Raw genomic sequence first — 13,140 nt, forward strand, 5'->3', positions numbered from 1 at the left:
CCCACAACACTTCCTCCAGTGTGTCAATGACATCATCGGTGTTGTTTCCCTCTCTCATCTGGAATTGGAAAAGTTTATCAATTTTGCTTCCAATTTCCATCCCACTCTCACTTTCACCTGGCCCATCTCTGATTTCTCTATCCCCTTCCGCAACTTGTCTATATCCATTTCTGCAGATATGCTGGTCACCGATATCCACAAAAGACCCATCAACTCCTGCAGTAATTTCTGTTTGCTGTTCCCTTCACTTTATTGCAGACAGCTTAGTAAATGGGTTTGCCAGCTCTTTTAAAAATTGCATTTTCAGCTGCAAACATTAAGATAAAGGCACCAGAGCCCTAACTGACCATAGGGCTGATCAATCCATAGAGACAGGTGTGGAGAGAGGTTGAGAAGAAGAAACCTTCACAGTAATCTCAGTTGGTGTGGGAATTCAATTTATGCTGTTAGCACCATAACTCAGCCACCTAACCAACTGAGCTAACAAAGAACCAGACATTAGCAGTGGGCCCAATACTATGAGTGGTTGTTGCTTCGTAAAGGCAGTTGTATCTCTAAAAGGGAGAGTACATAAAATTTTTTAAAATGTTTCTTCAAAAATAAATCACCGCCATGATATTTTGAATGTGCATGAGACAATGTGTTAAGGTGTACTGGTAATGCACAAAAGTATTTGTAGAAAGGACAGATCTCACAAGGATGCGTTAGGGTTAGCATTAGGGTTAATCCTAACCCTATCACAAAACCCTTCAGACATATGGTTTGGAGAAAGGAGTGTCAATTTGGATCCAAATCGGTTGGTGAGACAGAAATTGTGGCAACTTCCTTTGCACACGGAGTTAATTAACTACTTTGTCTCACAGCTCCTTCCAAACAATCTACACATTCCCCCTTTATGTTTACCCAGTCAATCAATTAGCCATTAACCCCAATTGCCTGGTTAACTGATATTTACATTTACAGATTCTTCTCTTTCAAGAAAAGTTTTGAAGCAATACAAGCAATCCTTGAACAAAATGACTGTTAAAATTATACAAAATAATATTGTTTTAATATTCTTTATCTTTCCTTGTAAAAAACGAATCAGTAAGCGTATTTTCATATTCCATGCAATACAATTAACCTTCTAAATTACCTATCTTTCTTTAAACAAAAAAAGGTTTGATCACAGAACAAACCAAACAAAACATGATTTTGTTTAGAATTCTTCATGCCACCAAGCAGCCCTCTTCAAGGATCTCCAGTATTTTTTTGCAGCAACAGATTTTGTGAAACAATTTGACAAAGGGTGATTTGTGTTCATAAAACATAGAACAATACAGTGCAGAACAGGCCCTTCAGCCCTCAATGTTGCACCGACCTGTGAACTAATCTAAGCCCATCACTCTCCGCTATCCCATCATCATCCATGTGCTTATCCAAGGACTGTTTAAAATCTCCCTAATGTGGCTGAGCTAACTACACTGGCTGGCAGGGCATTCCACGCCCTTACCACTCTCTGAGTAAAGAATCCACATCTGACATCTGTCTTAAATCTATCACCCCTCAATTTGCAGCTATGCCCTCTCGAACAAGGACATGTCATCATTCCAGGAAAAAGACTCTCATTGTCCACCCTACCTAATCCTCTGATCATCTTATATGTCTCTATCAAATCCCCCCTTAGCCTTCTTTTAGATTAGATTAGATTAGATTATATTACAGTGTGGAAACAGGCCCTTCGGCCCAACAAGTCCACACCGACCCGCCGAAGCGAAACCCACCCATACCCCTACATTTACCCCTTACCTAACACTACGGGCAATTTAGCATGGCCAATTCACCTGACCCTGCACATCTTTGGACTGTGGGAGGAAACCGGAGCACCCGGAGGAAACCCACGCAGACACGGGGAGAACGTGCAAACTCCACACAGTCAGTCGCCTGAGGCAGGAATTGAACCCAGGTCTCAGGCGCTGTGAGGCAACAGTGCTAACCACTGTGCCACCGTGCCACCCACCGTGCCATTCTTCTTTCCAATGAGAACAGACCCAAGTCCCTCAGCTTTTCCCCATAAGATCTTCGCTCCAGACCAGGCAACATCCTGGTAAAGGATTACAGCGGTGCTGGAAAAGCATAGCAGGTCAGGCAGCATCCGAGGAGCAGGAAAATCAACGTTTCGGGCAAAAGCCCTTCATCAGGAATAGAGGCACGATGCCTGCAGGGTGGAGAGATAAATGAGAGGAGGGTGGGGGTGGGGAGAAAGTAGCAAAGAGTACAATAGGTGAATGGGGGTGGGGATGGAGGTGATAGGTCAGAGAGGAGGGAGGAGTGGATAGGTGGGAAGGAAAATAGGCAGGTAGGCCAGGTCATGGGGACGGTGCTAAGCTGAAAAGTTGGAACTGGGGTGAGGTGGGGGGAGAGGAAATGAGGAAACTGGTGCGAGTCTGTTTCAGGACATGGTTGAAGAGCTTCAGGGCAAAGGAGATGACCTGGGGGTTGCAGTGAGAGAGAGACTCACTGAGATTCTTGTAGAGAGAGGAGGAGAACTTCTTCAAGGAAAACTCCTTCTTCTCCTCCTCCATCCCCACCCCCATTTCACCTATTGTACTCTATGCTACCTTCCCCCACCCTCCTCTCTGACCTATCACCTCCATTCCCACCCCCATTCACCCATTGTACTCTATGCTACTTTCTCCCCACCCCCACTCCCCTCTCATTTATCTCTCCACCCTGCAAGCTCTCTGCCTCTATTCCTGATGAAGGGCTTTTGCCCGAAACGTCAATTTTCCTCCTCCTTGGTTGCTGCTTGACCTGCTGTGCTTTTCCAGCACCACTCTAATCTAAACTCTGCAGCATCTGCAGTCCTTGTTTTTACCTAACACCCTGGTAAGTCTCCTCTGCACCTTTTCTAATGCTTCCACATCGTTCCTGTAATGGGGCGACCAGAGCTGTACATAATATTCCAAGTGTGGCTGCACCAGCGTTTTGTATAGTTGCAGCATGATATTGCGGCTCCGGAACTCAATCCCTCTACCAATGAAACCTAACACACTGTATGCCTTCTTAACAGCACTATCAACCTGGGTGGCAACTTTCAGGGATCTATGTACATGGACTTCAAGATCCCTCTGCACACTCACACTACCAAGAATCTTTCCATTGACCCAGTACTCTGCCTTCCTGTTATTCTTCCCAAAGTGCATCATCTCACATTTAACTGCATTGAACTCCATTTGCCACCTCCCAGCCCAGTTCTGCAGTTTATTCAAGTCCCCCTGCAACCTGTAACATTCTTCCACACTGTCCACTATTCCACCGACTTTAGTGTCATCTGCAAACTTACTAACCCATCCACCTATGCCCGTGTCTAAGTCATTTATAAAAATGACAAACAGCAATGGTCCCAAAATATATCCTTGTGGCACACCACTAGTAACCGGACTCCAGGCTGAATATTTTCCATCAACCACCACTCACTGCCTTCGTACGGAAAGCCAGTTTCTAATCCAAACTGCTAAATCACCCTCAATTCCATGTCTCTGCATTTTCTCCAATAGCCTACCATGTGGAACCTTATCAAAGGCTTTACTGAAGTCAATGTACACCATGTCCAATGCCCTACCTTCATCTACATGCTTGGTCACCTTCTCAAAAAACTCAATGTGATTTGTGAGACACGACCTACCCTTGACGAATCCATGTTGACTATTTCCAATCAAATTGTTGCTTGCTAGATGATTATAAATCCTATCTCTCATTATCCTTTCCAAAACTTTTCTGACAACTGAAGTAGGGCTCACTGGTCTATAATTACCTGGGTCATCTCTACTGCCCGTCTTGAACAAGGGCACAACATTTGCAATCCTCCAGTCCTCTGGTACTAAATCTGTGGACAATAATGATTGAAAGATCAAAGCCAAAGGCTTGGCCATCTCCTCCCTAGCTTCCTAGAGAATTCTTGGAAAAATCCCATCCGGCCTAGGGGACGTATTTACTTTCACACTTTCTAGAATTGGTAACACCTCCTCCTTACTAACCTCAATCCTTTCAAGTCTAATAGCTCATATCTCAGTCTTCTCCTCTACAATATTCTCCTTTTCCTGAGTGAAAACAGATGAAAAATATACCTTTAGTGCCTCTCCGATCTCCACAGGGTCCACACACAGCTTTCCACTTCTTTGACTGGCCCTATTCCTACCCTAGTCATTCTTTTATTCCTCATGTATCCATAGAAAGCTTTAGGGTTCTCCGTTATTCTATTTGCTGAAGACTGCTCATGTCCCCTCCTTGCTCTTCTTAAGTCTCGCTTTAAATCCTTCCTAGCTACTCCTTAACTCTCCATCACCTCATCTGTACCATCTTGCCTCAACGTCACATAAGTCTCCCTCTTCTGCTTAACAAGAGATACAATTTCTTTCAGGAGAAAGTGAGGACTGCAGATGCTGGAGATCAGAGCTGAAAATGTGTTGCTGGAAAAGCGCAGCAGGTCAGGCAGCATCCAAGGAACAGGAGAATCGACGTTTCGGGCATAAGCCCTTCTTCAGGATTCCTGAAGAAGGGCTTATGCCCGAAACGTCGATTCTCCTGTTCCTTGGATGCTGCCTGAACTGCTGTGTTTTTCCAGCAACACATTTTCAGATACAATTTCTTTAGTAAACCACGTTCCCTTACCTTATCACTTCCTTCTGCCTGACAGGGACATAACTATTAAAGACACGCAATATCTGTTTCTTAAACCAGCTCCACATTTGGATTGTCCCCATCCCTTGCATTTTGCTATCCCATTCTATGCATCCTAAGTCTTTCCTAATTGCATTATAATTCCCCTTCCTCCATCTATAGCTCTTGCCCTGTGGCATGTACCTATCCCTTTCCATCGCTAAACTAAACGTAACTGAATTATGGTCACTCTCTCCAAAGTGCTCACCTACAACTAAATCAAACACCTGGCCTGGCCTGGTTCATTACCAAGCACCAGATCCGGTGTGGCCTCCCCTCTTGTCGGCCCTTCGACATACTGTGTCAGGAAACCCTCCTGTACAAATTGGACAAAAGCTGATCCATCCGACGTACTAAAGTTACAGCATTTCCAGTCAATGTTGGGGAAGTTAATATCCCCCATAATGACCACCCTGTTCCTTTCACTTCTGCCCAGAATCGATTTGCCAATCCTTTCCTCCACTTCCCTGAAACTTTGCGGATGCCTATAAAAAACTCCCAGCAGTGTGACCTCTCCTCTCCTGTTTCTAACCTCTGCCCACACTACGTCAGTAAACGAGTCCTTGTCAAATGTTCTTTCAGCCACCGTTATACTATCCTTGATGAACAAAGCCACGCCTCCCCCTCTTTTACCGCCTTCTCTGATCTTAATGAATGATCTAAATCCTAAAACCTACAACATCTATTCCTGACCCTGCTCTATTTAATGTCTCCAAAATGGCTACAACATCGTTCACTCAACCTTTTTTGGCAACTCTGTTTTCTTCCTAACAGTTCCTTTCTGTTAGCAAGGTCAATCCTCAAACATTTCTTTGTGATACCCTTTGTCAAATGTACATTGTCCCAAAGAGAATAGTTATTGATCTTACATTCTGTGAGCAAACATTTCTCAGGTTACCCTTTATTTTGGATTTCCTTTAGAATATTGTAGAAGTACGTCTCCACATTTCTAACTTCTACTGATGCCAATGTTACAACAGTTAAGGTCATTTCAGGATTGTTTTTGTTTCCTTGGATTTCCAGACTAATGGACAATATTTATTATTCTTTCTCACTAAGAATATGTTAAATCCTGCTACGCTCAAATAGTCATCCAGAAGACAGCCATGTATAGCAAAAGTAAAAAAAGGTCTAGCTTCATATCTTCTGTGTCACCTGAGAATGGAAATTTGAGCTTACGTTTTTCAGAAACTAGTTTACTTACTGTTTTTTTTAAATTATAGAGTGATTAGGTTCCCTACATGTGGAAACAGGCCCTTCGGCCCAACAAGTCCACACCGACCTTCAGAAGAGCAACCCACCCAGACCAATTCCCCTAACACTATGGGCAATTTAGCATGGTCAATCCATCTGACCTGCACATCCTTTGGATTGTGGGAGTAAACCGGAGCACCCGGAGGAAACCCACGCAGACACGGGGAGAATGCGCAAACTCCACACAGAGAGTCGCCTGAGGTGGGAATTGAACCCGGGTCCCTGGTGTTGTGAGGCAGCAGTGCTAGCTACTGAGCCACCATGCCACCGTACATTTAAGACTTCCTCAACAGGAACATGTTTCATCATAGTTTGTAAGCATCATAACTGGCTTTGGATGTTAATTTAAACAATTTTATCGTCCAATCAAACTTCATGACTGATTTGTTTCTACATGAATGAAAAATAATCTATGAAGACCTGGCCTGATTTATCAGGACACATGCTAACACTTTTCAAGTAAGGCTTGGTCCAAAGTCACCCTTGACTTTTTTTGCTAATGTTAACTCTTTCTGTTTAAAAGCCCCAATGGGTGATTTTTACTATTAATTTCCCCTTTTATTTATCGCATATTTCTCAAATTCCATAGAACCTCCGAACAGCACCCAGGAATGTGCAGCATAAAATACCTGCCTGTGTCACTTTGAGATTGCAATAGAATATTGTTGGGTTCACTTTAAGTTAAATGCAACTTATTTTCAGCAAAATTAAAAATCACACAGCACCAAGTCTGTACACTATACACTCTCACACACATTCACACACAAGCACACATACACTCACTCTCACACACTCACGCAAATCCTCTCTCATGCGCACACACACACACATACACACACACACACCTTCTTTCGCTCTCCCTCAGACACATATAAGTCTACAGGATGAATTTGCATTGCAGATTTACATTTGCAGACATACTCTATTTTGTTCAAAAAGCACACAGTCAGTAGGCAGTCAGTCCATATGACATTTTATAAATTCGTAATTTGGAAATAGAACCAGTCTGACTCAAGGTTGGAATACAGACAGACTCTAACCTCACACCTTTAATGCATTATCTGAGCTGAGATGTCACCTTTTTTTAATACAACTTTATCTCAAGAATGTGACTTAAAAGAAGTTCTGGGATTTACATATTAATGAATTGAAACTTGCAAATCCATTCTAAGTGATTAAGATTTAACACCAATCTAGGTTTGTTTAATACATCACATCAGTTGTATGACACTTTGATCTTTTACCATAAATGCTGTGTCCAATGATCCTGCCCCACTAGTTACCTGATGAAAGAGCAGCATTCCGAAAGCTTGCACTTTAAATCAGGAAACTGAATCAACATCAGGAAATTTACAGTTCCTATCAACTTCACATGTATGTAATAATTCCACATGATAGGAGATAAAAGGCTCATTTGCCTGTTAGTCAATTTTGAAAAGACAATAGGGCTAGACTCTGGAATATACACAGAGTTATATTCCAGCTTATGAACACCAGAGCAGAGAGAAGAACTTGAATATATACACAGAACCCAGAGGCTTCCCTTCTTTTTCCTTTTCTCTCTGTCTTGAAAAAAATCACACCCATTGGAAAAGCAATCTGGTGGTGGGGAATAGATTCACCAACACCCCATAATACCTATGGATTCTGCAACTGCTGTCAAGGCAAGTTAACCATTAATCAACTGTGGCCTTGGCTTTAAAACCTAACACCTCAAAAGCTCTAAGGACTGCAATACTGTGTCACGCATGTCTCTCAGTGTGGACTGGACACTCTTACTTTGAAACTTTAATTTTTATGTGTTTTTTTTGTTATTTTTTTCTTGGGATTAATACTCCTTCCTATCATTTAAGAAAAGCATGGTAAATGGCTTTATCAAATTGAATTACATTTTTATTAAAGTTTGAAAACTGTGTGTGAAAAGAAATAGAATAAAACAGTTGCAACTGACCAAGAGAGGTTAAGAAGAGAGGAGCCAGTTCCTCCTCTTCACATAATCATAACAGTTTAACTATTATCACTGAATCACAATTCCTGTCTCAAGTTCATAATTTTTTCCCAGGGCCATACTCATTTCCAATTTCTCTTTCAGAACTTGTACTACATCTTTACTTTAATTTGTAAAACCTGCTTCTTCTCTCCTGTACTTCACCTTCCACATTTCTCCGGTAGGATTTGTATTTGCCGGTAGGATTCCTGCTCTCCTTATAAGGCTGGCATTTCTCCATGACATTCACTCCCTACTTCTGGCATCTATGGACAGGCAATAAATGCTGGCTCAGCCAGTGACACCAATGTCTGAGTGAATAAAAAAGATGTTTCTTTGGTCTCAGCATTTGGTTGTTGTTCTCTGGAACAAAGAGCCTTTTCTTACTTCTCTGTAACACTGTGCACATTCAGTCGGCCCTTTATTTGTCATAAGATGGATGCACATAATTGCCTATCACTTGTGAATACAAAATGCTATGTGTCCCATCACTTTCTATGATTTTGTCAGATTCTCTAAATGCATTATCAGTGCATATTAAACTCAAGAATATGGATTGATTATCATATGGTTCCATCATTACCCATAACCTGATAGAGATTGATCCACTCTGTGTGTCGAATTCTCTCTGTATATTAATGATTCTAAGGGTTCTGCCATTTACTGTACACTTCCTCCTGCATTAGACCTCTCAAGATGCATCACCTCGCGTTTATCCAGATTAAATACCACCTGCCATTTCTCTGCCCAACTCTACATCCTGCTGTATCCTCTGGCAATCCCCCTCACTATCCATAGCTTCCCCAGTCTTTGTGTCATCGACAATTGGCCTTTTTCTTGCTAATATCCACCACTCTTCCCTCATCAATCATCTTTGTCACTTCCTCAAAAAGACTCAATAAAGTTTATGAGACACAATTTCCCTGCACAAAGCCATGCTGCCTATCGCTAATAAGTCCATATTTTTCCAAACGTGAATAAATCCTATCGCTAAGGATCTTTTCCAATAATATGCCTATCACTGACATAAAGGTCATTGGCCTGTAAATTCTTGGATTATCCCAGTTTCCCTTCCTAAACAAAGGAAGAAAATTGGCTATTCTTCATTCCTCTGGAATCTCGTCTGTGGCTAAAGGGGGTCTTAAAGAGGATGTGTCTAAGAACAGAGGGACACATTTAAGGTGAAGGGTAAGTGGTTTAGAGAAGATCTGAGAAAAGAAAATGTCACCCAGCTGTGAGTAAATATGATGGTAAAAATATAGAACATGGAACATTACAGCACAGTACAGGCCCTTTGGCCCTCGATGTTGCGCTGACCTGTCATACCAATCTGAAGCCCATCTAACCTACACTATTCCATGTATGTCCATATGCTTGTCCAATGACAACTTAAATGTACTTAAAGTTGGCGAATCTACTACCATTGCAGGCAAAGCATTCCATACCCTTACTACTCTGAGTAAAGAAACTACCTCTGACATCTGTTCTATATCTATCACCCCTCAATTTAAAGCTATGCCCCCTTGTGCTCGCCGTCACCATTCTTGGAAAAAGGCTCTCCCTGTCCACCCTATCTAACCCTCTGATTATCTTATATGTCTCTATTAAGTCATCTCTCAACCTTCTTCCCTCCAACGAAAATAGCCTCAAGTCCCTCAGCCTTTCCTCCATACCAGGCAACATCCGAGTAAATCTCCTCTGCACCCTTTCCAAAGCTTCCACATCCTTCTTATAATGTGGTGACCAGGACTGTACACAATACTCCAAGTGTGGCCGCACCAGAGTTTTGTACAGCTGCAGCATGACCTCATGGTTCCGGAACTTGATCCCTCTATTAATAAAAGCTAAAACACCGTATGCCTTCTTAACAACCCTGCCAACCTAGGTGGCAACTTTCAAGGATCTGTGTACCTGGACACCGAGATCTCTCTGCTCATCTACACTACCAAGAATCTTACCATTAGCCCAGTACTTTGCATTCCAGTTACTCTGACCAAAGTGGATCACCTCACACTTGTCCGCATTAAACTCCATTTGCCACCTCTCAGCCCAGCTCTGCAGCTTATCTATGTCTCTCTGTAACCTACAATATCCTTCGTCACTATCCACAACCCCACTGACCTTAGTGTCATCTGCGAATTTACTAACCCACCCTTCTACGCCCTCATCCAGGTCATTTATAAAAATGACAAACAGCAGTGGACCCAACACTGACCCTTGCGGAACACCACTGGTAACTGGACTCCAGGATGAACATTTCCCATCAACTACCACCCTCTGTCTTCTTTCAGCAAGCCAATTACTGATCCAAACTGCTCAATCTCCCACAATCCCATTCCTCCGCATTTTGTACAATACCTACTGTGGGAACCTTATCGAACGCCTTGCTGAAATCCATATACACCACATCAACCGGTTAACTCTCATCTACCTGTTTTGTCACCTTCTCAAAGAACTCAATAAGGTTTGTGAGGCACGACCTACCCTTCACAAAACCGTGCTGACTATCCCTAATCAAATTATTCAATAACATGGAAGGTGTTACCTGAGAGGATAGTGGAGGCATGTACAAATCATTTAAGAAGCATCTGGATGATCACTTAAAATGCCAGGGCATTGTCGGCCATGGACCAAGTGCAAGTAAATGGGATCAGTGTAGTTTGGTGTTTGTTCCTTGGCATAGACATGGTGGGCCGAAGGGTCTGTTTCTATGCTGTTTGAATCAATGACTCAGAAAGTGTGTTCCTACATTTCTGGTGCAATTTTGAGTGGTATCAGCTAAAACCTGAGCACTACACAGCTCAATTTCTTTTCTTTTGCCTTCAAGCAGTTATCAATAAGATGCTAATATTTTATTAAAGCATTAAAAGCAGAAAGTGCTTGAATGTGGACGGAGCAGAATACAGTGAACACTTATGCAGCCTGTAATTTGTGATGTGTCAGATGTTTGCTCAACAGCTAAATGAAACTAAGGAGCTGTCCTTGAGGTTGACAACTGACCTCTCCGCACATCTCTTTGATGGGATGCCCTCAGTTTGAGGCACGATGGGAACATGTTCCAATTTCCCTAGGAATTTATTCAATACACCGTTACTGTCTCAATTGGACATTTTTATGCTGTTTATGATTAGATTAGATTCCCTACAGTGTGGAAACAGGCCCTTCTGCCCAACAAGTCCACACCGACCCGCCGAAGAGCAACCCACCCAGACCCACCTCCCTCTGACTAATGCATCTAACACTCTGGCCAATTCATCTGACCTGCACATCTTTGTGACTGTGGGAGGAAACCGGAGCACCTGATCTGCATAATATCTATTGTAGATCTAACAAGAGGTTTACAGCTGCAAAGACAAATGACAATGGATGACACAGAATTGATTATGTTATTGAAGGGTCTGGAACACAATTTCAATTTCAAAACCCAACTTAGTTTAACAAGTTTTGCCTCTGTGGGTATTTATTGATGACAACAGATGCTGACGAGTGTCCCATCAAGAGCCACACATTGCCTCTTTTAGATAAGACATGCCACATTACATATCATTCATGCAGTTATTTAGACAAGCATGGCCTTGGTGTGGTGAAGGCCCTCAAAGGTGGAACTCACCATCTGGAGAGTCATCAGCCAATCAGAAGCTGACAGCTCTTTTAAATGCAGGGTGCAGAGATGGGATGGGGTGGCAGGTCTGGGTAGAATTTTTTTGAAGGGTTGGTGTAGATTCAGTGGGCTGAAGGGCCTGCTTCCACACTGTAGGGATTCTATGAAGTTTAGAGTCAACACTAGATTTCAGGTCACAGTGTAGAGTATGGATGAAAGAGTGGGGTGTGTTTAACAGCGACTCCCTGAACCAATATTGGTTGCTGTGGTAATTGTATACTTTTGAATGATACTCCCTGAATGGTCAGCTCCCTCACCTCCACTTGGGATAATACTAGCAGAAATGAAACAAGGCCTTGAAGTGGGTATTAATTGATCCTTTAAGGGTCACAGCTTATAGTGGGACAGGAAAGATAGACATTGGGAGGGAGTGCCTGGGAAAAACTCCCCATGACCATCCATTATTCCCATCCTCCCATCCCAGTGACCTAAAGCAGATCCTTTCTCACTGTTTTCTGATCCATCTCTGACTTTCCACTTCCTTTCCTGTACTTCACTGTTTCCATTTCCAATGACAGGCTATCCACCAAAATTCATTACAAACCTCGTGTAACTTTGAACAGCTTCTTCTTTATCTCATCTCATTTTCTCCATGTCAAACCTGTGGCCACAGGACACACTTGGGCCCCTGTTATGCCGTCTCTCTAGGAGGACTACAAGAAACAGTCCTTGTTCCAGTCCTACTTGGGTCCTGATCCACAACTCTTCCTTCAATACGTAGATAATGTCTTTGGTACTGTTTCCTGCTCTCATCTGGAATTGGAAAAAGTTCATCAGGTTTGCTTCCAATTTCCAATCTCCTCTCACTTCCACCTGGTCTATATCTGAATCTTCCCTTCTTTCCTTAATTTCAATGTTACCATTTCTGAGGATAGACTGCTCATCAATTTCCATTACCAGCCCAATATCTCCTACAGTTCCTGAATCACAGCCCTCAAAAACTGGCTTCCTGCCAGGATTCCATTCCATTTTCCCAGTTGCTTCATCTCTGATTCTGCAGTTCTGATAATGCTACCATCTCCCAGGCTGTCTCTGACATAATCCCCCTATTTCTGAACCAAGGACCTTCCCTATCTGACATTGTGGTTGACAGAGCCCACAGCCGTGTCTGACACCCCCACACTACTATACACATTCCTTCCCCTTCTTCTTCAAATGATGAAGTTTCCTTTATCCTTACTTCTGTATCACTAGTCTTTCCATTCTAGGGATAATCTTCCACCATTTCTGTCACCTTCAGCAGGATGCCACCACCAAACACATCTTCCCATCCCCTCCACTGTCAGCATTCCACAGGAACCATTTCCTTCAGGATACTCTGGTGCACTCCTCCATCTCATTTAGCCAATGGCAAAATCATATGCAAGGTCTAACACTTTCCCATTCATCTCCTCCCTCCTCACAGTCTGAAGATCAAACCACACCTTCCAGGTGAAGCAGCATTTCAGTTGAACTTCTCTCAAACTGGTCTACTACATTCGCTGCTCACAACACAGTCTCCTTTACACTGGCTAGACCAAAGGCAGACTGGGTGACT

The 13,140-nt window shown here is 42.8% G+C and overlaps 1 protein-coding gene across 1 annotated transcript in view; it reads right to left on the reverse strand.

The window, feature by feature from the left end:
• The window catches only part of LOC122553907 (progesterone receptor-like), a 352,930-nt gene that overhangs the window by 159,238 nt on the left and 180,552 nt on the right, over positions 1–13,140 (reverse strand). The window lies entirely within an intron of this gene.

The sequence above is a fragment of the Chiloscyllium plagiosum genome, unplaced genomic scaffold, assembly GCF_037043375.1.
Source record: "Chiloscyllium plagiosum isolate Xiang-an unplaced genomic scaffold, Cpla_swu_hap1 HiC_scaffold_6, whole genome shotgun sequence".
Lineage (NCBI taxonomy): Eukaryota > Metazoa > Chordata > Chondrichthyes > Orectolobiformes > Hemiscylliidae > Chiloscyllium > Chiloscyllium plagiosum.